Source organism: Arvicanthis niloticus, chromosome 10, assembly GCF_011762505.2.
Source record: "Arvicanthis niloticus isolate mArvNil1 chromosome 10, mArvNil1.pat.X, whole genome shotgun sequence".
Lineage (NCBI taxonomy): Eukaryota > Metazoa > Chordata > Mammalia > Rodentia > Muridae > Arvicanthis > Arvicanthis niloticus.
In genome coordinates this window covers 56,682,773-56,708,463 of record NC_047667.1, presented here as the reverse complement: position 1 = coordinate 56,708,463, position 25,691 = coordinate 56,682,773, and the positions used below count along the sequence as shown (strand labels likewise).

The following is a 25,691-nucleotide window of genomic DNA, read 5'->3' as shown; positions in this document are numbered from 1 at the left end:
TGTGGTTCTCCATCATTTTCTTGTTTCTTGAGTAATGGAGAAAATAATCTGAATTAATTAAACAAAACCTAGTCCTTCACGGTGTTTGATTAGCTACTGCTTTGTTTAGCTCAACTTTCAACCAGAGTGTGGGCTCAGAGGTCGGTGTCTGAGTCATCTAGTGGACACCTGGCCCAGCATTTGTAGACTGGCTAGGTGTCATACTAGAATGAGGGAGAGAGAGGAGATGCATGTGCCTTTGCACCCTCGCCCAGCTGCAGCAGCTTTGAGTAGCAGGCGGCCTGGGCCCATAGCCGGAGGCGGGACTTCCGGTCCCGCTAGCGACCGCGGCCCGCGCCTGGCGGAAGCGCGGCTCCGGGCCAGGATCCGCGAGCTCCGGCTGGAGCAGAGTTCGGAGCCTCAGTGTCCGGGACGCCTGTGGTCGGTGCGGATGCTTCTCCGCGCTGCGTCCCCGCGGTCCGGGAAGACCCGGGAGGCACGCGGGAGTCGGCGCAGCGGGAGAGCCGGGACCCCGGGGTGAGGACGGCTGGCGGCGGAGTGTGGCTGCGAGGGGCTGAGGAGGCCGAGGTGACATCCTCCACGGGGGTGTGTCCGCGTCCCGAAAGTGGCCGGAGATAGCCTTGGGGGGCTTGCAGGGAGAGGCTCCAGAGGCAGCTCCTTTCTCCCTCGGTGTCGAAGATGAGAAGGACGTCTTGACCTAACTCATCTGCGAGATGACCAGCCGCGACTTGCATGCTCAGCATTGCTTTCTTTGCAATACATTTCTTTCTTTCTTTTAAGACTCCCCCCCCCTCCAGTGGTCTTGGGGGGTCGGGGAGAGCACCCCACATTCATAGGGAAAACTAGAACTCTTACTCACTTAGCTCCACTTCAGGCTACCTCTCTTTGTCAGACTAATAGGAATTAAGGTCTTTGATTCAGACAGGCAAGCCCACCGAAGTTTTTATTTTGGACTCTTCTCTACCTTGCGGGAGTTCAGGTTGTCCCACTTCCTGGGTCACCGAGTGAACTAGTAATGTCTGGACAAAGCTAGCACCTTCATGTTTGCACTTATGACTTACTGTTTGCTTCTCAATGGGGTGACACATTTTTTAAGATGTTAAATAGATTGGATTTTTGCCACACACTGAGCATAACTGGGCAAAGGCAGAGTACTGTCATTGATGGAGGCTGGTATATAATGAATGATTGCTTCAAGCGTTTCCCTTCCCAAGAGTTACAATCTTAATTTTATAAACCGCCCCCCCCCCCCCCCCCCCCCCCCCGGTATTTGCCAGTACAGGTAACTTATATCTTACTCGGTGGTCTGACCTGAACTACTTGAAGAAACAATCAAACATACAAACAAAGCAGTTTACATATAAACAAATATATAGAAAGCACTGTATATTTATCGATAACCCAGTATCTCACCAACTTACTTGAGATTTGTGCTGCAGTGAGACAAGTTATTATAATAATGGTTTGTTGGGTGACACAGCTGATGTAATTGATTCAGGATGGCACCTTAGACAGTGTTTTAACATATTAATGAAGACATTGAAAGCAGTCTTCTGAAGTTATGGGGCTAACTGTTGGGTTGATTTCTCTTTGCATGTCTTCATTTCATTTCTTTTAAAAATTGTTTATTTTTCTGTATATGGGTGTTTTGTCTGCATGTGTGTCTGTTGTTCTCAGAGACCAGAAGAGCATCGCAGTGCCTGAAACTAGAGTGGTGGGCTGCCTGCCATGTGAGTGCTAGGAATTGAACTGAGGTCTTCTGGAAGAACAGCCAGTATTCTTAATGGCTGAACCATCTTTCCAGGCCCCTTAATTTCATTTCTTGAGGTAGACGTGTTGCTTATCTGATAAGGTTTGATTGTATTTTAGCATGTAATCTTGATTTAAAACCCGTGAGCCCTCCGGCCCCCATTCCCTACACTTCTTTAAGAGAGAGCACTTGAGAACACTTGAGTCTTTATAGTTCTTGGGTGGTGCACATGTTCATCCTTGAAACGAAAGACTTGCTTGCCTTCTGAGGCAGGTTTCTAGTCATAGGTCTCAGAGTTAAGGTCGGAAGTTTGATCACCTTTGGATTTGGGAAATCACTGGAATGATTTTTTGCTGAAGTTGTTGAGTAAATTGCTTAGCTTTCCCCTTTAGATAGATTCTTTGCATCCTGTATAATTTAGAGTTAGCTATGATTGTGAGGACTTTCGATTAGCTGCAGAGAGTTGCTAGTTATTTGTGTGTATGGATCCACACCTTCTTTTTATTTCAGGTGCCATGATGTGTGCCTGTTGAGGAAGAACTGCCCAAACCGTGATCATTCAAACAGCCTGCATGTGCATGCATTCAAATCCAAATAGTGATCAAACAGCCTGCATGTGCATGCATTCAGATGTTTTGAGTAGTTACCAATTGGTAATGTACCAAGTAATTGAGTTCATTGGTTCCATGCCTTCTGGCTATTTTTTATTATCTAGTACTTTGTCAGCTACCTGCTTATCCTAGCTAGAGAGCCATTCCTGGCCACTTGATCCAGTCCAGAGAATTGGATACTCCAGGGGATCAGAGCTTTCTGGCCTAGGAGATAGCACAGAGCATACAGCATAGCTGGCACAGACCCGCCCTTCTCTTATGCCAGCTCTGTCCTTTCTTACTCACTGAGCTAGTCTTTTTCTTTCATAGTGACCATGCTGACTCAGGCCTCAGAGGGGATTCAGAGCCTCCACACAAGACTGTAGGCCCATTAAAGAAGGGTGCAGTTCATTATACTGAGGCCAAGAGGAGAAGAACTGGAGGCCAGCTGAGAGTATTTGTCATTAATAGAGCTTATCATTTTATAGGGAAATTTGTGTATAATTTGCTATCTCTAAACAAAATTGCTTTGTAATGGTCTATATTATATAATTGCCCGATGAAGGTGGCAGATTGCTAGGCGATTACTTCTTGAAAAGTGGACAGCATTCTATATTGTTACCAAATGCACATTGTAATTGGGAGTTCCAGGCTTTACTACAGTCTTAGAGACATATCCTATTCCTGTGTTGTTCTGTGAGCCAAAGTGCCCTCTGTTTGTAGAGGAGCTCTGCATTGGTCCCATTCCCTGGATTGGTACTACTGATTTTTAAACTGACCAGTTTTACACATCTTTTTGTCTTATGATGCTGGAAAGGTTATTATTTTTGCTTTCTGTGGTATATTTTTGTATCTGTTTTTTTACTCATTTGCAAACAATTATCTTGAACTTGTTTTTTTTTTTTTTCTTTTCACTTATAATGCATCTTAAAGCTTGTGTTGAGTCAGGGCTGATTTGGGTTGATGCCAGTGATTAATCATTAATGATCACAGTGAGATCATAGCATTGTTAATGTGTTGGTATTGCATTGAAAGTACTAACTTAGAAATAGCAATCTGAGCATTTCTTTAACATGTTGTCATAATTGAACAGTTAGAAAGATGGAGATGTTTATCAACTGACTTTAAGAGGTACCTGTTTAAAAAAAAAAAAAAAGAAAGAAAGAAATACCTGTTTGACTTTCACTGTTGTAGTGTATCAGTTAGAGTTCCTCAGAAAAAAGTGAATGAGTGCATGTCCAGTTACTATTATTATTACTACTACTATTATTATTTAAAGATTTTTTAGGGGAGCTGGAGAAATGCCTGAGTGATTAATAGCACTTGCTGTGTAACTCCAAGGACCAGAGTTCTGATTCCAGCACCCATGTAACCCCAGCTCCAAGTGGGACAGTGGATTCCTAGGGCTGTTGGCTTCCAGCCTAGCCAGGAGAGTCTAGGCCAAGTTCAAGGAGAGACCCTGTCTCAGGTCACTGTCAAGGAGGGTACTGATTGGTCCAGTTTTAGGGAGTGGCAGGTTTAGGCTGGAAATTCAGCAGCTGATTCTCTAGTCGTGTTGTTGACGTGTTCGTTCAGCGCACACAGTGCTGTGTGCTTCCCATGAAGCTTGAGGAGGTTTTGAAAGTATAAGCAAATTATTCTGCCATTCATGGGGTATTCCAAGAGGCCTTAAAAATGGGGATTGGAAGGACCCAGAGAAGTTCAGAGTTTTCTTTGTGGAAGAAATTGGCAGTAAAGAAACAGGTGCTAAAGAAACCCTGAAACTCTATAAGCCCCGTGGGTCAGGAATTTGGAAACTCTCTCCCACAGGTTTTTAAGGAGGCTCTGGGGCATTGTAGGATCTAAATGGGTCTTTTAGAAGGTTGCCAGATTTTAGGCATTATTTTGAGCTGAATTGTGGTAGTAAGGCTAAGGCCACTCGCTGATCACCTGTGAAGAGAAACATTTCCAGCTTTCTGCCTGTTTGATTTCTTGTCCTGGCTTCTCTCAGTGATAAGCTGTGATTGAGATTGTAAGTCAGTAAAAAAATCTTTCATTCTCCAAGTCACTTTTGTTCAGTGCTTTATCACAGCACTAGAAAGCAAACTAAGAGAGTAGATATTCACATTTCACTCCTGGAGAGGGTAAGTGCATTGTCTAATGCTGTGGTTCAGTAAATGCTGGAGCAGAGTTTAAAGGCCTCTTGGAAGTGAGGATACACTGTTTCCTTTTTTCAAAGGCTCATTGCATTTTTGTGTGTACCGAGAGAGAGAGAGAGAGAGAGAGAGAGAGAGAGAGAGAGAGAGAGAGAGAGAGAGAGAGGAAGAAGAAGGAGGAGGAGGAGGAGGAAGGAAGGAAGGAGGAGGAAGAAGAGGAAGAAGAAGGAAGAAGAAGAAGGAGGAGGAGGGAGGAGGAAGAAGGAGGAGGAAGAGGAAGAAGAAGGAAGAAGAAGAAGAAGAAGAAGGAGGAGGAGGAGGAGGAGGGAGGAGGAGGAGGAGGAAGAGGAGGAGAGAGAGATATATTTGTATTTCGTCTGTGCATAACTAGTGGTCTTTTAGTCCCGTTTTATTCCATGGGTTTCACTTTAAATTTTTTGTTAGATGATGTTAGCTGATAATTGATCGGCTTTTCTACTATGGTTTTTCTTTCGGATGCTACTTTAATTAATATAGTTGAAAAAAGTATATATGTCAGACATGTTTGCTGTGTGTGAAAAGTGAGGTGGCAGTTAACACGGGGCCTACTCACATAAAAATTCGTTTTCACTGGAAGGTGAGGCTGGAACACTTTGCATCTTAGAGTGTGCTGCAGGGCAGGGCTGGAATCCAAACTCTGATTAAAATCACCCAGCTCCTCTTTTCCTTTGCTCTACAACCACAAGTTATTGCTGGCTGAAAAGGATAATAATGAATTCATTTTTATCTGCCGAAAAAAATCATTTTAGACAGCTTTATTCCTTTTAAACGTAGATAAAAAGGCCGCTTTGCAACGAGAGTGAATTAGTGGCTATGAGGCAAGTACTTATTAGATTCTTGTCCTAGAAGCCGTACAGTGGTGCTACTGATGTCTGCTGCCGACAGTGACAGTTTGTCCTCAGGTCCCCCAGGCATGGGTAGAAGGATGTGGAGGGACTGAGAATTCAGACATTAAGAGTCCTTGCATCATCAAGTCTTAGGTTTTAGACAGAGGGGCTTCGTTTCCAGATGCTACTTAGGTTTTCTTATGCTTCAGAGTCAAGTGCATTGACTTAGCCTGTCTGTAGTGAGCATATACAAAAATGCCATAAACATACAATTTTGGTTTTTTTCTTTTTTTACTTTTTAATGTGATAACTGAGGCCAGGGCTTCACATGTATTAGAAACATGTCCTGCCGCTGGGCTATAGCCCTTGTCCTAATTGGTTAAATTAACAATTAATTTCAAGGGGTGGAGAGATGGCTGAGGGTTAAGAGTGTATGTACTATGTCTCTCTCAGAGGACCCAGGTTCAGTTCCCAGCACCCTCATGGTAGCTCACAACTGCCTGTCACTCCAGCTCCAGGAGATCCAGTGACCTCTTCTGGATTCCTTGCACATATTCACACAAATACTCATAATAAAAAACAAATCTTTAAAAACAACCTTTAAAGGCCAAATGTAACATTTAGGATTACTTGCAGTCAATACTGATTTAGTTTATGAACGCTTGGGGAACTAAGGCGTTTGGAATTGCTCATGTCTAATGTCTTGCTACCCTGCCCTTCCCTCTTCCCCATGCAAGTAAGAGATTGAGGAATAGATTGAAGTACTGTACTTACCAAATAGCTCTGTTTGGTTTCCTTTGTCTGTCCCATGGTTGACTTACCCAAATGTTTTCCTCTTTGGATAGATTTAGCAATGGCATAATGAGAAATGTACCCCTTAGTACAGTAGGCTGGTGGTTAGTGAGTTGAGCTCTGGTCTCCACTGAATAGTAACCTTTTAAACAGTGACTCGCTTTGTGGCTTCCAGGACTCTGTCTGTTGATTGTTTGAGGGACGGGCGTTAGGAAGTGAGCAACTGGAATATAGTTTATTAACCATTATATTTAGGTGCTGTGGATTTTCTTATCTGTTTTATAATAGATTTTAGTCTTAATTAGAAGACTACCAAGGGTTGTCAACTATGTAGTGTGTGCTGATCACTGGGTTTTCATCCATCATGGCTCATTCAGTCGTCACTACAGTACCAATAAGAGCCATTACCCAAGCTTTACAGACACGGAAGCTGAGGTTTATGGAGGGTGACTAGCTTACCCAATCTACACAGTAATTATTGGAACTGGGATTTGAATCCAGGCAACCTGAAGTCTAGGATTTAGCTACTTACAACTCTGCTATTCATTGAGCGGATGTCTTCCGTTGTATGCATAATACAGCCTTACTTAAGACTTTCCTATAAAATCCCCCATGCCATTTCTGATTAGACTCTGTGCATGCAGGCAGGACTTTGCATTTCTATTGTAATACACATTCACCTTGGTTTCTGAGCATCCCTCAGACTGAGAGGACCTGTTGTATGGTTGACTGCCTGTGCTTTCCACTTGGTGGGGGTAGTTTTCTGGAGATACTGTACTTTGGGGTTTGCAGTTTATTGTATATACATATAGAAATTAAATTGTTTTAAATATACATATAGATGGTAGAGTTGTAGAGCATCCTATGAAGAGGAGAAAAAAATTGATTTAAAGTTGGCCATGAGAATGGAAAAAGGGTGGTCTATATGTGGATTGTTGAGTTAAAGTTTTTTCATTGTGTTTTCCCAGTCAACTTCTGCACACCATTACTGGGACATACTTGACTACAGTGCTTTTGCTAGACTCTTATAAGGTTTAGAGTACAATTTTTAACTTTATAAAGTAAAGTAATCTTCAGAGGCCTGTGAGATGGCTTAGTGGGTAGAGGTGGTGGATATGTCCTCATCACCTGAGTTCAGTCCCTTGAACTCACATCCAGATGGAAGGAAAGAAAGGACTTCATATGGCTGTCTTCTCTGAGCTCTGTGCAGGTGGGGAGCTCTCCCCCTTTCTCTCTCTCTCTCTCTCTCTCACACACACACACACACACACACAGAGAGAGAAAGAGAGTGAGACAGAGAGAGAGACAGAGACAGAGAGAGAGACAGAGAGACAAAGAAAGAAAGACAGAGAGAAAGAATAATTTAAAATAAAATAATTTTCTCACGATATACTATTTTCTTGTCTTGTATTTTGAGTTTGCATATTTGTTCTTAGTTTTAACAAATTTTGATTAACTGAAGTGAGTTGCACATCATTGGTATGAATTCTCTGGGGAGAGGACTTAGTTGGCTAGCACATAGGCTAGTGACTGATTCTTATATGCAGCATTAATCTAGCCATGGAAGGGTCATTTATGACACACTGAACTTAATCTGAAAATTTAACAATTTAAGATTCATTTTTTTATCTGTATGTTTGCCTGCTTGTATGTATGTGTATCATGTGTGTAGCTTTCACTGGTACACATGAAGGCTTGAAGGGAACATCAGATCAGCTGGAACTGGAACTGCAGATGCTTGTAAACTGCCATGTAAGTGCTGGGCACAGAACCTGGGACTTTCAGAAGAGTAGCAAGTGTTCTTAATTGCTGAATCCTGTCTCAGCCCCAAGTCTAAATACCTAAGCACTTTTTTTTTGGAATAGGTGATAAGCTTGATGTAAGATGCTTTTGTTTAGGAACATCTCAATCCCGATTAACAAGTGTGCAGAGAGTCAGGGAGACATGCGTGTAACTGAGTTCTCTGTACTGCTCGTGACAGTAATAGAATTGTGAGTTTGAAACAGAAAATCATCTTTTTGCAACACACTACACTGTTGTAAATGAAAAGTCAGGAAAAGACATTTATGCACCTTTGTGCCATGTGATGTTCTAGGTATAGTGTGTGCTTGCATTTTAATATAAACCTGAGTTTTATTCCTTTTATAAAGGTAGGACCCCCAAAGTAGATAGATGTTTGTGGTTAGAAGTAATGTAAGCAAAACTAGAAGTACAGGACTATCTGACTCCAATGTCTGAATTCATCCTTCCCCTCTCCTCCCCTCCTCTTCCCCGTCCCCTCCCCACCTCTTTTCTCCTCTCCCTCCTCTCCCCTCCCCACCTCTCCCTTCTCTTCCCTTTCCCTCCCCTCTCATTTCCTCCCCTCTTCCTTACCCTCCCTTTCCCTCCCCTGTTTTTCTTTCCTTTTCATTTTCTCAGTTTTATTCTCCTTCAACTTTTTTAGAAGTTTTCTGGTCCTCCCATCCCCTTTTTAGTTTACCCTAGGGATGTCAATTTTCATAAAATCTAGATGTAAATACTGTCTTTATTTCTCATCTTGAAGTTCAAGCTCCAGTGCCAGTAATGGGGGAGGGTCACCGGAGGCTGGGGATTGAGGAGGATTTGAGGCAACATAGCCAGATAAAATATATTTTACTCTCTTTGAGTGATGGTTGCCACACAGACTGTTAGGCAGGGAGATGCTGGCAGGCACCCAGACACAAGCTAGCACATGGACCACACATAGGTGGGCATAGGCACACGGGCAGACTGGTGCACAGGCCACACAGAGGTAGATATTCAGGCCTTACAGGCAGACATACACAGGCATGCTGGCAGAGATCAAAGCACTTGGCTCTGACCTCAAGGCCGTATTTATCCAGAATCACATAAAAATAGCCTCTGCCAGGAGTAGTTTTATAACAGATTACATTACTACTGTTTGCTTTTGGGTTTTCCAGACACTGGTGTCAGCTCCCCTCCATTTTTGCTGAGTCATACCCCCCTAGCTATCCAGCTAGCCGTAGTTGCCCATGCTGGATACCAGTATCAGCACCATGCCATCTAAACAAAATGGCACTGCAGCTCTCTGCTCCCTGCTCTACTGAGCAGTAAGATTGACTTCCTGTGATGTCACCCATTTTTATCATCATTCCCCAGACTTCATCTTTTAGCCTCAGAAACAACACTCTTTAGAGTTAGCTGTTGGCACACAACCTGCTTCTTCTCCTGATCTGTACGACAGATCGCTTTTGTGATTACTCTACTGTGGCGCTTTATGTGGGATGGTTTAGGCCTCTGCACTGTGTGCACACCCTTAAGTTTTCCAATTCCCCCCCCCCCCCCGGCCCCCCGGAATTCTCACCTGCAGATGCCAGCAGGGCATGTTGGCTTTAGACCTCCTTGTGCTTGCCCTGCTGTCCTGAGATCTACTTTGTAGCCCAGGGAGGTCTCAAGCTTGTACCAAGATACCCCCTCCCCTCCTGCTGCCTCTGCCTCTTCATCAGCTATGGAGGTGGCAGAGGTGCAGCTTCAGGTTGTCATATTCAGAAGCTTGAAGGTCCCTTAGTCTTTTAAGAACCTTAGTTCAGGTCAGTGAGGTTAGCAGTAGACGCTCCGTTACAGGGACTCCCTTAGAGGCATTAGAGTGGCTTAGGACATTGATGTTTCAGTCCTTACGGTGATGTCCTTTTGGACAAACTGTGAGCAGTACCATCTGATCCGTGAATGGGATTCTGTGACTCTAGGGGATTTTAGTCTTTGGTCCTAGTGGTATTTTCTTATTAAATGCTATGTGGCTCTTTGGTCAGAAAAAAGTCACAGAGAAGCCGACATAGCAGGGAAGCCAAGAGGAGAGCAGAGCTGCTAGGTGTCAGTCAGGGCACACGCCATAGCGAATCCTGGAACTCTCCTGGAAGTCAGCAGCTGCAGGATGAGCACAGCTGCTCACTCTCACCTTTGCAACTTGAGTTCCCTTAGGGTTTTTTTTTTTTTTTTTTTTTTTTTTTTTTCATGGGTTCATTGAAAGCAGAAAGGTCCTTCAGGGCGGAGTAAAGCACTCCTGAGAACATAGCATGGGTGGCTTCTTCAAGAAGAGCTGTCCTCCAGGTGTTCTGGTGGTGACTGCATGTAGGATTCTGGAAGCGTCCATAATCCATTATTCACTGGACTTCTAGGGCCTCTCTTCTTCTTTTTCTCTCTTCAATAACTGAGATTGCAGAGGCCCTGGAGATGCCTTTGATAAGACTATACTCGGGAAAGCCCACTGGGGTGCACATGGGTTTACCATATGTCCTTACTGTAATGGGGTTTCTGGTGAAATTGCTGGAAAATTACAGCTGACAGAAAGGCCTTAAACAAATGTTAGTTGTGTTGAAATTCTTGATTCTCAGCTGGCAAGAGGCTTCAACTGGACTCCCCAGTGAGGTTCCTTTCTGTGTTCCCATAATTTTGTCTTTCTAGTTTACCTCATGCTCAGTGTTGGGGTTATGGGCATTATCACTAGATGTGTGTTTTCTCATGATTTCTAACCTTGGAACATTTATTGTAGTTTATTTCTGACTCTACCATACATTAAAAAAAAGATTTAACTCAGCATTTAAAATGTTTTTATTAGATAGTTTCATGTGTTGATCTGATATTTTTGTCCTTTTTACCCCCATGACTCTCTTTCATTCTCCTCCTGCTACTTCTGCTGAACCCCTTCTTCCCAGCATGTCCCCTTACTTTTCTGTTTTGTTCTCTTGTGACCCACCCAGTTGATCAGGGCTGCTTGCATGAGGGGATATATTCACTGAACCATGGGCTGTTTACCAGTGGCTACACCACCAAAGAAAGACTTCCCTTTTCAGTCAGCAGGTACCTGCCAGTAGCTCTACAGGTAAGGGTATGGCCTCTGGACTTCCTCCCCACAGGATGGTGGGTGTTGACAGCAAGGTGTTCAGCAGGTAACCAACCGTAGCTGCCGTATGTTCCTGAGGGCCTCATCCTTGTGTCTGAAACAGTGTTTTAGGGCACCCCCTGTATCTTCAGGTCCTCACAGACTTCCTGCTCCCTACATTCCTGCTCCCATGATTCTCCCAGAGCTATGGAGGGCGTGATAGCAATGTCCCATTCAATACGGAGCCCTCAAAACTCGCTTATTCTCAGCACTCTGACCACTTATGAGTCTCTTCATTAACTATTGCCCACTGCAGACGAAATCTGCCTCACTAAGGCTGAGATCAGCATTGGCCTATGGCCATATCCCAGCACTTGGGAGGCAGAGGCAGGGGGATTTCTGAGTTCAAGGCCAGCCTGGTCTATGGAGTGAGTTCCAGGACACAGAGAAACCCTGAAACCAAAAACCAAACCAAAACAAAAGAATGAAAAAAATAAATATTTAGGAAGCAGTTTTATGTTGCGGCCCAAGCTGCCCCACGTTGGGTGCCAAAAGTGTTGAGAGCCACTCTAGCCCACGTTTGGGGGCCAAAATGTCTTGGACCACTCTGTCAGTGTTGGAACCCGCACTGCCAAAAGCCTTGGGGGCTAAACTGTTAGAGCCTGCACTGTCCCAAGCTGCTCCAGTCCACGGGTAGGGGTTCAGCAAGAGAGAGAGTAAGGATGGACGAAGAGTGAGAAGGAATGGAGACCAGAGTGTGATTCAATCCCGTTTATTCTTCAGTCTCTCTTCCTAGTCCAAGTCCCAAGTCTTGAGTTCCTAGTCCCTAGTTCCTAGTCCCTAGTGCCTCCAAGTTCCAAGTTTTCCAGTCCTAAGTTCTAGTCTCATCCAAGTGTCTAGTTCCTAGTTGCCTGTCTCGAGTCTCAAGTGCCTACTGTCTAATGCCAAGTTCTTTCTCCAAGTGCCAAGTGCCTAATAATAGTTTCTTCTCTCTGCCTCTCTCCTTTTATTTGTCTCACTTCTAAGCCACGCCTTTAAGTCACAGCTTTAAGTCATGCCCTTAGGTCTTGTCTCTAAATCTGATCTCTAAGTCACGCCCTTAAGTCACACACCTTTAAGTCTCACACACCCAAGGGAAAATCCTGGGTATCTAAAACAAGATGTTATCAGAGTGTGCTCAGCTGTTGTAGGCTATTGTAATCAAGTCTCTTGTCAGAGTATATGGCTCAAGATGGCTGCACAGATGACAGCCACCTTCTGTCGGCTCCCCACAGTTTTATACCATATTCATTTATGAAAATAATAGTAGGTCCCCCACTATGGCCTATGAGTTCGGCAGCATGGGCTTTTAATCAGGTTTATAGTTTGTAGTGGTTTGAATAGGTTTGTCCCCCATAGACTCTTGTGTTTGAATGCTTCGGCATAGGGAGTGGCACTGTTAGGAGGTGTGGCATTGTTGGAGGAAGTGTGTCAAGCAGAGGTTTGAGGTCATGTATGCTTAAGCTGTACTCAGGATAGTACACAGTTGCTGCTGCTACCTGCTGATCAAGACATAGGGCTCTCATGCTGCTATGACGATAATGGACGAGGCAGCCCCAGTGAAATGGTTTCCTTTATAAGAGTTGCCTTGTGGTGGTGTCTCTTCACTGCTGTAGAAAGCCTAAGACCCAGTTCGAGGCATGGGTTTTCTCCTGTGGACTGGGCCTAACATCCACGTAGAAAGCTGTTGGTTGTCCCTCAGCAGTCATGCCACTGCTGCACTGTTGCCACCTAGGATGGTGGACAACCAAGAGTGGTGCTATGTATCAGCCTGTATTCCTCAGGTGGCCTCTGGAGTCTTTCTGACCAGCAGTTTACCGAGAAGTAGGGATCCTATACTCTGCGCTGTGACCCAACATTAGGGATGTCTACTCATGTACTCACATGCTAGAAGCAAGGCCACCCTGTCCTCTGCTTCCTTGGAGTTTTCTGTATTGAACCAAGGTGTGGAGTAGTGGTGTGTGAGCGGGCTTTTTACTCACTTTAGTCTAACATTTTAGGACCTGGAACACCGTTTTCATTGAGAGACACAAAATAAACATGCCGGAAGACAGGACTCTACATGACTTCCGAAAGAACTTTGAAAAGCTTCCTTGTTGGAACCTTTACTGACTTCCTTATTAAGGAAGAGGAGAACAGCAGTCTGAAGGCAGACCTTTAAAGGGAAGAAGTGTTGTTTCCTGTGCATCTTATTCTGAGGTGAACAGGCTCCATGACTTATTTTGGGCCCGAGAGCCTGTGTTTTGAAGCTCAGGTGGAGCAAATGCTCTGAAGAACATTTATGACATTAAGGTGGCTGGAATTACCATGAACATGTCAGAACTTACTTGTATTGGAATTTTGCAGAGTTCATTCTGAAGATTTAGCTTCTTAATGAAGCTTTTAAAATATGATAACCCTATTTCACGAATTCCCTATAAATGATATTTTTAATATGTTTTTGGAAGCATTTTAGGCTCAAAATAGTTTTTTAATAAAATATTTATAAGAGGTTTTTATTGAAAAGAAAATCATTTCTAAAACTAATGCCTAGGATGCAAGCTGCACACACTGACCTCTCAGCGTACTGTTCCTTTTCAGTGTACCCAGTGTACTAATCTGCCTTTAAAATGGGGGCGGAGGGAGGGAGGAGAAAATAACGCCTCATTTAGCAGTAAATTTAGATGAACATCCTGGAGTAGAAGATAATCGAGAGCAGTATTTCATACAATTTTTTTTTCAATATAAACTTGTAACATTGTTACCTATGTAAGATGTTTTACATACCAACACCGGGACAATATACTCATAGTAGGTGGTACTAATTTGATGTTTTGGTGCCATGGTTTTCAGTTTGTTCTGATAGAAGGATGAGCATTTCAAGGGCCAATGGCTTGCTTTGTAAGTGTAATACTGAGTAAGAACCAGGCACATTCATCTGCACAGTCAATGTAGACTCTAGACGCCATTTCGGACTTTTCCTTAAGTGGACCATGTGATCCTCTGTATCACTGGCTTGATCTCTAGGTCTTGCAAATCACATAGCTTATCCATGAAATCAAGGCAGTTTCAAAGAACCCTTTAAGTGGACTTATGAAAGAAACATTATGCAGCTTGTGAATGGGTATCAGAACCTCCTCCTCTTCCTCTTCCTCTTTTTCTTCCTCCTCCTCCTTCTACTTTCCCCCCTCCTTCCTTTCTGATCCTGAGATTGCTGTAGTGTAGGCTGGGTGGTCTTCCCTACACAGTTCCTGCCATCAACAGTTAACTGTTTGGTTGAAGCCAGTGGGCCCTTACATTTTATTTATAAGAACACTTGCTCTCCTTAGGGGTGGTAACACTTGTAAGATTTTAACCTCTGGATTGTATTTCTGTATGTTGTTCTGCCCTAGGCTTGGGTTGGGTTAGATGTTTGAGTTGATAAAAAGAACAACTGAAATTGCTAACATTGGCACATGGACTTGGATGCTTGGAATGTTTGCATCATGTTTTCTAAGTCCTTCCTTTTCAGAATCTGTTTACAGAGTAGGTGGTCAGAACCCTTACTGTGCTGACCCCTGCTTGTGCTCATGTGTCTGATTGAGAATTTAGTATTGTGAAATGCCATTTCAGCTCAAGCACTGTAAGGTTGTCATCTGTGTGTCTTTAGATGCACACATGTGGAGTCATGAATTTAAGTTCACTATGTGATAACATGTAAAACATGGGAAGATTATTTCAGGGGTGATGGAGCAAGATTTTGTATCTGACAGCCCCACACATATAACAGAGTGAGGTATGATCCCTGCAAAGATGGCATAGATGTTTATTTGTTATTACTGTTGATCTCCTAATCAGAAAAAGCTTAGGAAAGCATGTTGGTTTGTCAGAATAATAGCTCAGAGAGTAATGGTGTCTTCAGTTCATATAACAGTGTATACTAAAAACCTGCTGTGGAATGTCAGTGTTTTATTGGTCTAATGAAGAGATAGTATCTCAAACCAGAAATATTGCATTAATTTTCTGAAGTAGTGGCCTGGGGCTAGATAGGATGAGTGCATTGAGGTGTGGGGCCTAGTATGATCTGAAGGAGGAGCCTGAGCAGAGGGGAGAGATTGCAGAGTGTGTGAGGCACCAGTTTGGCTGCAGTATATGGAATGCCTGTTATAAGATGGAACCAGATCATGAGGGGTATTGAGTGTGCTAATGATTGTGAAATAGTGATCTTTCATTCATTTGACAGCTAGTTTCATATTGATTGTGTGCCAGGTGCCAGCTAGGCAGAATACTATAGCAGGCAAGATCATAACTCCGTAGGGGGCCTAAACTAGTATATCTAAGTCTTAATTTACTGCTTGATGGCTTAATGACTTTGTAACTTTGAAACTTAATGCTTGCCGGTAGGTCTGGACCTGTCTATAATGATAAAATTACCAAGTCATTGAGTTTTATCAACTATTCTAATGTTTACGATCTAAGAAGCTATTATAAGAACTTTCAGTTTGGCCAACTGATCATGAGATATATAGAAAGCTTTTTATCAGCACTGACAAATATTTTGTATTTCATGAGCTATTTTAAGTGATGGATTTAGGGTTTGATTTAATAGAGTATGAAGCCTCAGGCTCAATTTTTACCACTCCTTCTCAAAAAAGCTTTTCAGTTGAGATTTTTAAAAATGCAGACTACTTTATAGCTAATTTAATTTCTCGTGGATCCTGCTTAGTTTAGTTTTAAGTTAAAAATAAGACTATAATTTAGATTGTATTTTTAATTTTAAGTTGAGTCATATTAAATTTAAACTCCAAAGACTGCTCCCACCCATCACTGGATACTTGTACCATCTGTGGGGCTAAACATCGCGTGAAAACATTGAGAGTTTGGCACTTTTAGCCTTGTGAAGACAATGTGGAGTGAGGGATGGTTTCTGCATACAAAGTAGACACATATTGTTCCTGTTGATAACAGAGAAGGTTTAGAAAAACATGCTGGGTAGGCAGAGGTACAGTGTTTACAGCTTATCACAGACTGGGAGTGGGACATGTCCCTAATAGTCTTTACAAGCAACACCTCCCCGTCACCATGGGATTGAACTCAGGAGCTCATGAGTGCAAAGCAAAGACTCTTGCAACTGAGCTGTATCCCCAGCCTGAAAAAGTGGGGTGTAAGTATTTGAGATGATTTCATGTTATTCCGGATACTTGTATGTGTCAGATTTTGGACTTGGTGGCATTTAGTCTTTGCATATCCCATAACCACTCCCTAGCATCCTACTTGAAGATAACCATATTGTTCACTGTCCCCTGCTGTTGGCATTGTAGTTCAGACTCTGTTGTATCATGGAGCATGTGAGGAGAGGGCGTGGCCTGAGAAGGGAGTAGGAAAGGCTTGGTCCTGCTGCCCAGCCTTAGGATTTGCCCTTGGTTGCTGTCCACTTTCTTCATATAATTGATGCTCTGTCCTGTCTGTGAAACTGTGGTTTGATAGATGGATGTTCATTTCAGAGGTTATAAATTGAGCTGTGAATTCACTTAATAGAAACCGGAGATATTTTTCTTCAGAGACTTTGGGTGTAGTCAACCTAGAGCCAGAAAGCCTAGGTTTAAACTTTAGCTTTTTCTTATTTGTGCCACCCAGATGTGGATACAGTGTTTCTTAACCTGTTTCCTCATTAGTCAGTGGACACTACTCATTCTTAATGTAGGTAGTTACAGTGAGGTTTAAAGCTAGATGCTCCAAAAGCAATTCATAAACTTCCAAGGGCCATTTAAATGTCACACATCACTGCCAAACTGACTGGAGTCATTGGAAGATGTCATTGTCATTTGGGAACTAGTGTGTTTCAGATTTCAGAGTTCTTTGAATTTTGAAATATTTGCATAGGCTTTATCACCTGAGCATTTTGGATCCAAAAAATCCAAATCCTGTGGCTTATCGTGTGCCTACAAAGCTTTCATAGATAGGAGTTTGCAAGCTCTGAAGGGCTGGGACCTTGTGAGTTCTGTACCCAGTATCAGAGTACATCATACTTATTCCACTTCTAAGTTAAAAACTTTTATAGGTTTTTGTTTTTGGTTTTTTTCTATTTGCTTTTTTTTTTTTTTTTTTTTTTGTTATTTTATTAACCATCTGCCATCTCTGAAAACATGGGATGGGCAGAGTGTAGTACCCTACCCTGTAGCTAGATGGAGAAACCAGTTCTTTGGGGTCTGGTCTCTGGAAGTAAAGAAGGATCAGACCAGCAATGGCTCTCACCTTTGATAGCTATGAATTTGGCCTGATGTGATAGTGTAGACTTCTTAAAATATTATGTAATTTTTGTCTTGTAACTGAACTTTGTAGATGACATTGGTAAGTTGCAGTGTCACAGGTTAGACATATCTTCTGTACCAAGAGGCACACCTTATATCTTATACTACTGAGAAATCTGTCAGAGCTAAGCAGTGCACAGGAAGCTGATACCTGGAAGGAATCCAGACTGTAGGCCTTTAAAATGGCAAGCTGGTTTTTTTTTTTTTTTTAAACATTAATAAATTTAAGTCATTGTTCTTATAGGGACATATAAGTAAGCCATAGTTTCTGATGATACTTTTATAATTCCTTTAGTTAACTATAACCTTCTACCTAGTTTTTCTGAAAGAATGATTTGACCTTATACATGAACAATTGCATATAGGGCAGGTTGCCTGACTTTGGATTTTTTTTTTTTTTTTTTTGCTACAAAGTAGATTATATTATTTACTTTGAAGAATTGTTTTTAGGATGGAGAATAATACATGCAGTGTGTGTGGTACAGTGTTCCTGTTTTGCTTTACAGTTACTGTGTAACTATGTTATACTGTCTGACAGTAAGTCCCTCTGGTGTAAGCTGAACATTCCAGATGTCAGTCATGTGGATCTCAGTCATTGGACACTAAATTTAAGATGTATTTTTCTCTTGCAGGTTTCTGAGAATGAAGACCCATCTTGGTTGTTGAATTCTGAGTAGTAATTGATGTACCAACTGTCACAACAGCATCATTGCAAAAAAGGTAATTTCAAATTTAAAAGTGTCTGCTTATCTTTTAATTTTGTGTCCTTAACGTAGATGTTAATCGGACCCATCCACACTATAAAACGTAGCTATTGTTCTTTGTGTCTGTGTGTATGTGCAAATGCATGTGTGCGTGGGTATATGTGCATGTGTGTGGTTAGTGTATGCAAAGGCCAGAGGACAACCTCCAATGGTGTTTCTCAGCACCATCTACTTTTCCGTTTGAGTCAGAGCTCTCCTGTCCTGGAACTCTAACCTGGTGAGGCTAGCTAGCTAATGAGCTCCAGGGATCCCTGCCTGCTTTCGATGCCCTAGGATTACCAGCCTGTGCCACCTTGCCTCATTTTTTAAATATAGTACTGGGGTCATACTTAAGTCCTTTTATGTTTGCAAGGTAAGCACTTATAACAGAGCGATTCCCCAGTCCTACATAGGCACTCGTTACTTGGGATTGTTTTGTTGCGTTTTATTCAAAAAAATTTGGTAATATAGTTTGTACTGTGATTGCCACTGTGCTATTGATGTAAGATAGTGAGTGGAGACTTTAAAAGTGAGCTATGATATGGGTAAAGTTACTGCCTTGCAAATATCTAAGTTTCTCCAGATGATCTTAAATGCTCACTTTGTGTCACTTAGGGACAGGCATAGAGTCTGAAAATGTATCAGTGGGTCACTTTTGGTATGTCCATCATAGAATGTATGTACACATACCTACATGGTATAACATACTATGTGTGCAACTAGCTATGTGGCGTGTACATATATGGTGTGGGCTTTTGCTCCTCAGGCCATGGTAAATAAACATGATAGTAATTCAAGTACAAATAGGACTTCTGCATAGACCTGCTTGCTCTATGAATATTGTATGTAACACAGTTCCTGTTCTACAGGGAACCATTTTATGTTAGTAGAATACTAAGGAAAAGTCTAGTTAATAAATACATACACTCATAACATGGTCCTGTATCATGTCAGGTATCTTGAACTGTACGTAATTATAACCGTATATGTCTGGCAATAGAGATGCATCTATGCCAGCATCAGCACAGACTGAGGGCGCACAATGCACTGCTGCTGCACCCTGTGGTGCCACTAGGCAGTAGGGAGTTTGAGCTTCTCTTGTCATAGGACCATTGCAGAACTTGTTCAGTTGTTGACTGAAACAGAATTTTCTGCACATTAATGTTTTCTATGAAGCAACAGAACACTGATCTGTTTGGTATAATCTCATTGAGGAGGTTAGTGCTCACTGGGGAGAAAATACACTTGCTAGAAATTATGTGTAGTGGGAAATCTATGTTTCATTTAGGCAGTTTTGCCATCTATTAAACTTACGTTAATTTAACTTACCTATGTGGATTTCTTAGACTTTATTTTTGTTTGCTTGTTTGTTTGAGACAGGGTCTCACTTTATAAAGTGCAGATTGCCATTGAGTTTGAACTGCCTCAGCTTCCTGAGTGTTGAGTTTCAGGTGTGAGGCTCCCACACCTGCTGTAGACAGTTACTATAGTGTGATATCAGACGATGTTTGTAGTACCGATGATCTGAGTTTTGGTGTAAAAGGAATGAGGAGTTCTATTTTCTAGGAACAGGTTTGGTACTAGAATCATTTCCTAAGCCAGAAGATAAGAGCAAGGAGAAAAAGTTAGGATTAAATTATTTACTTTTACAAGATGTAGTTGCATGATACCTATGACCCCAGTGCGCAGGAGGGCGAGGCAGATGAAAGCACTAGATTTTGGAAATACTCCTACTGAGAAAATGTGGCTCTGAAGGTTTCTTCCTTTAGTTCCATAGAGTTGGTTCAAAATTAGCATTTTTTTGCTAAACAAATTTTTTCTGTATGTTCAGTAAACATAGAGAAGTGGTGGTGTGTGCCCAGTGTTTAGGGTCCACTTGGATCTAGTGCTCCGTTATCATTTTGTATTAATTACCTGTTTGGTTTTTGTTTTTTGTTGTGATGTCATGACCAACTCAACTTATGTACGAGTTTATTCTGTAGGGACAAGAGTCCATCTTGCTGGAGGCATGGCAGCAGGCAGGCATGGTGGCAGTCAAGCATGGCACCTGAGAGTTCACACCCTAACCACAAAGGTGCAGCAGAGAGAGAACTTGAAATAATGTGAGCCTATGGAGTCATAAATCTCACTCCAGTGACTTCCTCCAGCAAAGCTGTACCTCCTAAACCTCCCAAAAATAGCACCACTAACTGGGGCCTAAGTGTTCAGATATATGAGCTCAGGGGGCTGGTTCTCATTCAAACCACTATACACTTGGGAAGAAATAATTACCATTGTACCTATGTGACTTCTGGGAGCAACCATAATTGTGGCAAGATGGACTTTCAGTAGGAGAAGATAGACTGGAAGAATCACTGGAGAACCAGGGCCCCTGGATTTCTTATGTGTCTTTTCTTTAATGACTGACTGGGAGCTTATGTAAATCAGTCTTGGGACTTTATTTTTCCATAGAATGAGCAAAACTGAAATACTAAGGGTCCCTTCCATTCAGAGCAGAAAGCTCTGTAATTAACAGTACTGAGACATGCTAGTCTGCAGAGTTAGGACCAGTCCACTTGTGCCACATTGGCAACGTAGTGTATTATATCACATCACAGGGATCTGTGTGTGTCTGCTTCTGTCTGTCTATTTCTAATGTCCTTTAGCATAAGATCCAGAGATAGAAAGAAAGTGGAGTGGTGTCCTGGGTTGACTGTGCGTCCTTAGGCAGGTGGCTGCTTCTGTAGCAGGGTGACTTGAGACAGAGGCTGTAGTTATTCATGGAGAAACAAAATCCCAATAGGCCTCATGTTTTATCTTGCTCATGACATCCAACTCTCTGTTCCTCAGGTAGATGCACATAGATTGGCTATATAGGTTTGGGTCATTGGGATGTAAGAGGAAAAGATGGGGACAACTTTTTGGGTCATTTTCTTTAAGAAAAACCCATTTGTACTGGCTGGTTTTGTGTCTCATCTTGACACAAGCTGGAGTTATCACGAAGAAAGGAGTCTCCCTTGAGGAATTGTCTCCATGAGATCCATCTGTAAGATATTTTCTCAATTAGTGATCAAGGGTTGGAGGGTCCATTGTGGGTGGTGCCATCCCTGGATGGTAGTCTTGGGTTCTACAAGAAAGCAAGCTGAGCAAGGTAGAGGAAGCAAGCCAATAAGTAACATCCCTTCATGGCCTCTGCGTCAGCTCCTGCTTCCTGACCTGCTTGAGTTCCAGTCCTGACTTCCTTTGGTGATGAACAGCAGTGTGAAAGTGTAAGCTGAATAAACCCTTTCCTTCCCAGCTTGCTTCTTGGTCGTGATGTTTGTGCAGGAATAGAAACCTGACCAAGACACCATTTTGCCTAGATGTCTTTTTTTGTTGTTGTTTTTTTTTTCTGTTTGGCTGTGAAATGACCAGAACTGAAGTGTCAGCCCTTGATCCAGAGATGGATACTCTGTGTGAAGATGGTGGCAGAGCCCCCTGGCTAGTCTGCTTCTGGAGCAGAGAGTTACGGTCACCTCAGACACCTGTGTGCCTGCCAACTATCATGTGAGGGAAAATAAACTTACTTAAGCCCTTGTATTTACTTCCTTGTTATACTGACCTAAATCCCACTAAGAGCTGAGAAGACTAGAGGTAATTCAGTGCCTACTACAGGGTGCCCTCTCCTAGGCTCTTATCAGTGCTAACCTGTGTGATTCTTACACAGCGTGAGTGGGCACCATGCCAAGTGTAAAAATCGTGAAGATGGTTTCTCATGCTGCTTGACTAAACAAATGAAAACCAAGGTTTCTTAAATTGGGAAAATTATTTAAGATAGCTAGCTTTACAATCAAGACAAGAATATAAAAGCATTTGACGTATCTTGGTATGGGACTGTAAGTATGTGCCCCCATGCCCAGCCTGAATTGTACAGTTTAGTGTTTGAAGCTCATCTTGAATGGGTCATTTTTATTCATCTGTTATGTGGAAATTCTGTGGGTCTGAAATAGTTTCATATTTGCTTCTTAGTAGCCCAGAAGTATTATCACCTGTGGTCACTTTTAAAATTAAAATTTTAAGCCTGAGATTTGATCTTTTTAAATTATGCAGAATTATAAATTTGAACGATTTAAATCTTTGTGATACCAGCCTACAATTTATGTCCTGGATTGTTACCTGTCTGGAGGCAGTGGGAACTGGGAAGATGGAGCCAATAAGTGAGGTGGACTAAAGTCTCATGTAATAGTCAACTGTATTCAGAGCATCAGACACTTTGTACTCTAAGGGTAAAGAAAGGTCACATGAAGCTGGGTGATGGTGTTATACATTTAGTTCCAGCACTTGGGAGGCAGAGTCAGGTGCATCTCTGAGTTTGAGACCAGCCTAGTCTACAGAGTGAGTTTCAGGACAGCCTGGGTTATACAGAGAAACCCTGTCTCAAAACAAAAAACAAACAAACAAGCAAGCAAACAAAAGAAAGGTCAGATGGGTAAAGTTTTTATGAGTTCAAGCTCTATACAATTACAAGGGACAAGCCACATGTGCTCAAAACATGGTTTTCTATAAAGGCATATATAGCAAGCAATAATAAGTAATCTGAAGTAAATTCACTCCTGTCTGCTTCACCTGGGAGGAGCATTAAAATACAAGCCAAGAAGAACTTCGTGTTTTGAAGAAGCTGAGGTCACAAAACTCTTGTCCTGTTTTCTTGGAGTGTTCTCATGAGCACTCAGAATTCTCATATGACTCCATTCCTGGACCCTGTTCTGACACTAGATAAGGGATTTTAATTTATTATTATTTTGTGGCTCTCAAGATAATTCAGGGCCTTTTATGTGCTGGACAAGCACTCTTATCACTGAGCTGATCCCAGCCTTCCACAGTCCTTTCAGTCACCGCTCTTTCTTCACTTCTGAAAGCCTGAGGTGTGGTCCAGCACATTCCCTTTCTTCAGTACATCACTGCACATACTTTTAGACCATTTCTAACACTCCTACAAAGAGAGCCTCCCTCCTTCATGGATAGCAATCACTTGTCATTTCTACTCCCAAGTCCCTCACTGCACCGTCCTTCCTCACCAGCCATGGACTCACTTTCTGACCCGGTAGATTTGTCTAATGTAGACATTACACACAAGCAGGGTCACGATATAGGACCTTCTGTGGTTGACTTTTCCCTGATACCTAATTTCACTCTGAACTAATGCTGATAGCAGTTCTCTCACTCACAGCAGGAAAGAGAGTTGGGCATCCCAGACAGTAGCAGTGAGGTGAGGCGATTCCATAGCCACTGTGGCTGCCAGTGCTAGTTATGGCTTACAAGAGCCTCTGGTGGTAGGCAGCAGTTCTAGAGTCCTGGAGGTGGTGATACTCCAGGGGGTGGTAGATTAATTTTATCAGTCATAGGTGAGGTAATTTCAGTGATTAAATTATCTGCCTGTTGGTTTACCCGGATTGACTTTGTGGAAATGAGACACACATCTTTAGCAAGTTCTCAGGAAAAACTTGATTCTGTGTAATAAGTGGAATTTTAACATTGCTTAAAAGAAGAGTAGCTGAGACAATTTGAGATCATTTCTCTTGTCTTTGGATTATAAAAGTACCCATCACCACTATGGCTGTCTTAGTGCTTTGATTGGCTGCTTACAATATATCAGGTGTGTTGCTGAGTGTCCCATGCACGTGAGGCAAATGGCATCATCCCCATTGTAGACTCAAGGAAAATGAAACCTGGATGTGGAGCAGCTTGCCTATGCTTGCTCAGTGGCTTTCAGATTTGGGTCTGTGCTGTCCTCACATCCAGAGTGCAACATCCATGCATGGCCATTTGTTTCTCAGCTCACCTTTTAGGGCTCATATAATTATGTAGCCACTGTATTGTCAGCTTCTGTGTGATGAGTTGGTCATGGATTACTGTCCTCAGGAAGCCCATGTGTGCCCTGCACCAGTGTCCCTGCTTTCCCAGCTTGGGCTGCAGTGTAACAGCCATGTCTCTGTTTCTAACGTAACATTTATTTGGTATTTATGGTATGCCAACCTCTGTAGTTATCTCATTCAGGCTTTAAATGTGTGTTGCTGGCTCTAGTATCCTTGTTTTCTGTATATGCCAGCGGAGTCTGAGAGAGTAAGGTGACTGCCCTCTGTTGAGTAAACCCAGAGAAGATAGCTGAGAGCTGAACCCAGCCATTGTAGTTCTCAGTCCACAACCAGACACAGCTGTACTGCCTCTGGCCTTGAACACTGAAAGTGAGTAATCTCTCATAAAACATACCTATATACTTGTTACATATAAGAATCACTGGGTTTTCTGGGAATTTTATTAACCAATCGTCTTTATTGTTTGGGCTCCTAGTTTTAGGCTTCCAGGAAAAGTGCATGAAAAATACAGAACCTTCTTTATGCTCCCTACCCCCACCTCCCCAATTTTCTACTTTTTCAACATTTTTGCATTAATATGGTACAATTTTTTCCAAATGATAAGTTAATAATTGACCTGCTATCATTAACTAGAACCCATAGTTTAGGATGTATATTAAGATTTGTGTTGTCATATAGGTGTTGACAAATGCCACAACATGCTGTCAGCATCCCCAGGCTGATTCTTCCAGAAGTACTACATATATTTTCTTTAGAAGCTATGCTTTGTGCTTTCCATAATTTCAGTTAACTCAGTCATTCTAGATTTCTGACAGGGTTGAAGACCTATAGTCTCATAGCCAATCCTGGCTGTTTACTTTGAGAGAAAAGATCTGAGTGGAAGGTCTTCAGCTGACATTTATTCTAAGCCAAGAAAAAAGCCAGGTTCAAAACTAAGTGTTTTAGTTAGGAGAGACAACAGATGTTCTGGTTAGTCAACAAAATGATGGACTGGGTATTAAGACTATCTTGTACCTCACTGGTACAAATAGGAATAATTATGTTCAGATTGTATTTTAAGAGAAAAGTGTTATTTTAACAGGAAGGGTGATATGTAGGAGGAGCTAAGGGGGAAGGAGTACTGAGAGGAAGAGATGGAGTAAGGAGAGGAGAAGATGAAGGAGAGGAGAAGCAAGGTGATGAGAGAGAGAAAGAGAGAGTGAGGGGGCATGGAGGCAGATGTCCACGTGTCTCCACCAGTCAAAGACAGTTTATATATCTAGGTTGGGTATTGGGTTACACTTCTGATTGAGCATTATCAAACTTATAAAGCCTTTGACTAACACTTAAAAAAATTGTATAAAAGCAAAAAAGGAAAAGGGGGCATGGGATAGGGGTTTTCTAGGGAGAGGAAATGGGGAAAGGGGATGGCATCTGAAATGTAAATAAAATATAAAATAAAAAAATGAAAAAAAAAAGAATTATCTTGCAGTCCATTTGTTTAATACTAGAGACCATGAGTGGAAAAATCTCTGTAAATAGACAGCTTTTTGTATTTGTCTTACTTTCCACTTAAAGCGTAGTAAGCCATCTTGAAACATCTTCAAGGGAATTCCAGAATATTGGGGAGCTGAGGACTGTACTCTGTGTACTTTCTGTGGAGCAGTCCTCTGGGAATACTAATGCTGTCAGGTAGCATGTCTATTGCTCCAGCAAAGCAACACTCTGGGACTGGGACTGGTGCTAAAACACAGTGAGAGCCTTGAGGTTATTGAACATACAGCGGCCTGTTACTGTCTGCAAGCAGAAGCAATCATTCTGACGTATTCCATCATG

The 25,691-nt window shown here is 42.3% G+C and overlaps 1 protein-coding gene across 2 annotated transcripts in view; it reads left to right on the top strand.

Moving 5' to 3' along the window:
• Positions 1 to 331: 331 nt before the first annotated feature.
• Disp1 (dispatched RND transporter family member 1) overlaps positions 332 to 25,691 on the top strand; it is a 145,438-nt gene continuing 120,078 nt past the window's right edge. Inside the window, exons 1-2 of one of the 2 annotated variants that reach the window (XM_034513069.2) lie at positions 332 to 516; positions 17,932 to 18,019. The gene's annotated coding sequence lies outside the window, so the exon portion shown is untranslated. Of the gene's footprint in view, positions 517 to 562; positions 586 to 17,931; positions 18,020 to 25,691 lie in introns of those variants that run through there. The other variant, XM_076941568.1, reaches the window with a different exon arrangement.